At 37.3% G+C, this 5,190-nt stretch overlaps 1 non-coding gene across 1 annotated transcript; it reads left to right on the plus strand.

The window, feature by feature from the left end:
• The first annotated feature begins 1,544 nt into the window (after positions 1-1,544).
• Positions 1,545-1,648, plus strand: LOC130971593 (small nucleolar RNA R71). Its single transcript, XR_009082804.1, has one exon. It is a non-coding gene; the product is annotated as a small nucleolar RNA R71 (small nucleolar RNA).
• The last annotated feature ends 3,542 nt before the right edge of the window (positions 1,649-5,190 follow it).

A 5,190-nucleotide genomic window follows, 5' to 3' on the forward strand; every position in this document is an offset into this window, starting at 1 on the left:
GATCTCAATTGCCTTCCCAGATCTAAATTCTCAAAGCAATTAACAAGGAATTAAAGAAGAAGTAGTAAAGGGAATGTAAATGAACTCAATTGTGCAGAAGAGAAATTAAAGAGCTCTTGAGTGGAGATTGAGACAGAATTTCCTCAATTCTTAACACCCAAGACTCAAACAAGAAAAATAAAAATGCTCAAGCAAGAACCAGGAAGAAGAGAGATCAATTCTCCTCCCCAATTCTCTGAAAAATCAGTTTCTAGCTCTCAATGAAATCTCCAAAATTCCAAAGAGGGTTCCCAATTCAAAAATAAAGTAAAAAGCTAAAAGTCAAAAGTTAAAAGTCCCTGATTACATCAAACTAACTCCTATTTATACACTTTCTATTCTTGGATCTTGGGATTTGGATGGGCTTTTGATTTGGTGAAGAAATGAATTAAATTGGATTTTTAATTCAATTTTTGGCCCATGAAAAATTGCTTCCAGGAGGCTGCCCTGCCATTGTGGAGGGCAGGGCAGAAAATGGTGCGTGTTGGTGCTTGCGTGCGCGCTTGGGTGCTGCAGAACGCTGCCCTGCCCTTGCGGAGGGCAGGGCGGAACTTTTTGGTGCGCCAGAATGGTGCCTGTGCGTGCTGCTGGTGCTGCCGAGTGATGCCTTGGTGCGCCAGTTTGGTGCGCTGGCCGTGCCACAACAAAATACTGCCCTGCCCTTGCGGAGGGCAGGGCAATGTCTCCAAATTGAAGTCCCGTGTTCGATCCTTGTGTGACGCGCACGCTACTTCGTTTCTTTGATTTTCTTGGCACCAAAGTAAGGCTTAGTTTCTTGTTTCCTCATGGTTCCGTGTTCGATCTTTGTGGCAAGCATTGGTGAACTTTTTCTTTGAATTTTTCCCCTTGGTGAGCCCGATACTGCCCTTGAGGAGGGCAGGGCAATGTTTTGTTCTTCTTGATTTATGGCACCAATTTGTGCTCTGCCCTTGTCGTGGGCAGGGCAGAGTTGCCTCTCAAGCCTTGTTTCCTTATGTTGCCCTCCTAGAGGGCAGTGTGCCCTTGTGGAGGGCAATGCTTGCACTCCTCCTTTATGCGCCACGCCTTTTTCTCCTTGGACCACGCTTTCTTAAGCCACGCTTTCCTTTTTTCTTCTTTTCTTCACCTACAATAAACCAAAACAACCACTCAAAGTATCACTAAATTCACAAGGCTTATAAATCAATTAAAAATCAATTAAATTCAGCTTAAACCTTATGAGTTAACATTAATTTCATGGTGGTTGTTTGATTTAAAGAAGTTATGCATTTTCACTCCAAATCACTTACTTAGGATGCAAGAAAGTGCATAAATGCTAATAAAACAAGTGAAATTAGCTTGAAAAATGGGTATATGATGACCAGTCATCATACATGAACTGGTTATTTGCAACCATCTCAATGAGTTCTTGGGCTTCTACAGGTGTTTTTAGATAAAGGGATCCACCAGCAGAATTATCCAATGCCATCTTTAACAATTCAGACAAACCATCATAGAATATACAGATGATGCTCAATTATGGAAAAATGTCAGAAGGACACCTTTTGGTTAATTATTTGTATCTTTCCCAAGCTTCATAGAGGGAGTCACCTTCCTTCTGTCTAAAGGTTTGGACGTCCACTCTGAGCTTACTCATCTTTTGAGGTGGAAAGAATTTGGTCAAAAAAGTATTGACCAGCTTGTTCCAAGAGTTCAGGCTTTCTCTAGGTTGTGAGCCCAACCATGTCCTAGCTCTGTCTCTTCCAACAAAGGGGAAAAGCATAAGTCTGTAGACCTCGGGATCAACCCCATTGGTCTTAATAGTATCACAGATCTGCAAGTTTAGATAAGAACTGATGAGGATCTTCTGATGGAAGTTCATGAAACTTACAGTTCTGCTGCATTAGAGAAACTAAATGAGGCTTAAGCTCAAAGTTGTTTGCTCCAATGCCAGGAATTGAGATGCTTCTTCCATAAAAGTTGGAAGTTGGTGCAGCATAGTCACCAAGCATCTTCCTTGCATCTCTGGCGTTGTTATTTTTAGCTGCCATGTCTTCTTCTTTTTTGAAAATTTTTGTCAGGTTCTCTCCAGAGAGTTGTGCTTTAGCTTCTCTTAGCTTTCTTTTCAGAGTCCTTTCAGGTTCAGGATCAGCTTCAACAAGAATGTCTTTATCCCTGTTCCTACTCATATGAAAAAGAAGAGAACAAAAAAAAGAGGAATCCTCTATGTCACAGTATAGAGATTCCTTTATGTGAGTAGAAGAAGAGAAGAGAGAAGAATGAGGTAGAGAGAAGATAAAGAGAATTCGAACACAGAGAGGGAAAGAGGGTTCCAATTTTAAAAAGGAGAGAAGTGTTAGTAAATAAATAAATAAATAGAAAGAGATGAGAGAGAGGGAATTCAAATATTAAATAAAAGGAAAAATATTTTTGTTTTTATTTTAAATATTAGTTAGTATTCAAAAATTAAGGAAGGAATAAAATAAAATTAAAGTTTAAAACAATTAGTTAATTACAAAGATTTTTGAAAAAAGAGGAAGGTGATTTTCGAAAATGAGAAGTGAAAAAGTAGTTAGGTGGTTTTGAACAAGATAAGAAGTTAGAAGAAGATTTTGAAATTAAAATTTGAAAAAGATATGATTGAAATCTATTTTGAAAAAGATTTGAAAAAGAAGTTTAAAAGGATTTGATTTTGAAAATTAAAGTTGATGACTTGACTAACAAGAAACTAAAAGATATGATTCTAGAATTTAAATATTGAACCTTTCTTAACAAGAAAGAAACAAACTTGAAATTTTTTGAATCAAATCCTTAATTGTTAGCAAGGTTTTCGAAACTATGAAATAAAAATAAGAAAAAAGATTTTGAAAATCAATTTTTAAAATTTTCAAAAATATTAAGAAGAAAAATGAAAAAGATTTGAATAGATAGAATTTTTAAATTGAAATTTTGACTTGACTAACAAGAAACAACTAAATTTTAAAAATCTTTGACTAAGTCGACCCAAAATTTTGAAATTTATGAGTGAAATAAGGAAAAGATATTTTTTTTTTTGATTTTTTGAATTTTAATGAGGAAAGAGAAAAACAACAAATTGACTCAAGACATGAAAAATTAAAATCAAAACAAAGAAAACATGCAAGAACACTTTGAATGCCAAGATGAACACCAAGAACACTTTGAAGATCATGATGAACATCAAGAACATATTTTTGAAAAATTTTTAAGAAAAGAAACACATGCAAGACACCAAACTTAGAAATTTTTAATGCTTAGACACTAACAAATTAAAAATGCATATGAAAAACAAGAAAAGACTCAAAACAAGAAAATCACAAGATCAAACAAAGACAATCATCAAGAACAACTTGAAGATCAAGAAGAATATATGCATGAGTTTTCGAATAATGCTAGAAAAATAAAAACATGCAATTGACACCAAAGTAAAAATTTGACTCTAGACTCAAACAAGAAACACACAATTTTTTTTTGATTTTATGATTTTTATTAATTTTTTTGAAAACTTTTCGAAAATTAGAAAAAAAACTTTTGAAAGATTTTTGAAAAATTTTTGAAAATAGAACAAGAAGAAAATTACCTAATCTAAGCAACAAGATGAACCGTCAGTTGTCCAAACTCGAACAATCCCCGGCAACGGCGCCAAAAACTTAGTACGCGGAATCGTGATTTGACACTTTTCTCACAACTCCGCGCAGCTGACCAGCAAGTGCACTGGGTCGTCCAAGTAATACCTTACGTGAGTAAGGGTCGATCCCACGGAGATTGTCGGCTTGAAGCAAGCTATGGTTATCTTGTAAATCTCAGTCAGGTGGATTCAAATGGTTATCACGTTTGATAATAAAAAGATAAATAAAGTGGAAAATAAAATAAAGTTACTTATGTAGTTCCTTGGTGGAAAATTCAGATAAGCGTTTAGAGATGCTTTGTTGCCTCTGAACCTCTGCTTTCCTATTGTCCTCATTGAATCATGTGTACTCCCTTCCATGGCAAGCTGTATGTTGGTGGATCACCGTTGTCAATGGCTACCATCCGTCCATTCAGTGAAAACATGTCCTCTACAGTTTCCCGCATGGCTAATCAGCTGTTGGTTCTCGATTGTGTCAGAATAGAATACATTTATTCTTTTGCACACTGTCACTGCGCGCAACAGTCACGAGTTTGAAGCTCGTCAAAGTCATCCTATCCCAGATCCTACTCGGAATACCACAGACAAGGTTTAGACTTTTTGGATCTCAAGAATGCTGCCAATTGATTCTAGCTTATACCACGAAGGTTCTAACATCACGGATTCGAATGCTCTGTTGTCAGGAGAGGTGATTTAGATCCGTGGGTCAGAGACCAAAGAGAGTATAGTCCAGCTGTCGTCCAATGACTACGTTGAATATCATGTAGACCACTTTGTGGTTGTTAGGCACGCGGATCTTAGCTAAGCGAGTAACGGAGATTGGGTGATTGTCACGGGTCACCCCTTCATTCTAACTTAACTGAATTAAGTACAAGAGTATATATTGGAGGATAAGAAGGCGTGAATTAAATAGAAGAACAATAATACTTGCATTAATACTCGAGGAACAGCAGAGCTCCTCACCTTAATCTGTGAGGTGTAGAAACTCCACAGTTGAAAAATACATAAGAATAAGATCTAGGCATGGCCGAATGGCCAGCCTCCCCAATGGCATAATACAATCGAAATAGGGTTCAAAGACCTGAATACAATAGTAAAAAGTGCTATTTATACTAAACTAGTAAACTAGATTACAGAAAATGAGTAGATAGTGCGGAAATTCACTTTCGGGGCCCACTTGGTGTGTGTTTGGGCTGAGCCTTAAAGCTTTCACGTTCATAGGCTCTTCTTGGAGTTCAAACGCCAGTTTTGGTGCTAGTTTGGGCGTTTAACTCCAGCTTTGGTGCAAAACGCCAGAAAAGGGTCTTTGGTGGGCGTTTGGACGCCAGTTTGGGCCATCAAATCTCGAGGAAAGTATGGACTATTATACATTTCTGGAAAGCCCAAGATGTCTACTTTCCAACGCAATTGAAAGCGCGAAAATTGGGCTTCTACAGCTCCAGAAAATCCATTTTGAGTGCAGGGAGGTCAGAATCCAACAGCATCTGCAGTCCTTTCTCAGCCTCTGAATAAGATTTTTGCTCAGGTCCCTAAATTTCAGCCAGAAA

This window comes from Arachis stenosperma, chromosome 3 (genome assembly GCF_014773155.1).
Source record: "Arachis stenosperma cultivar V10309 chromosome 3, arast.V10309.gnm1.PFL2, whole genome shotgun sequence".
Taxonomy (NCBI): domain Eukaryota; kingdom Viridiplantae; phylum Streptophyta; class Magnoliopsida; order Fabales; family Fabaceae; genus Arachis; species Arachis stenosperma.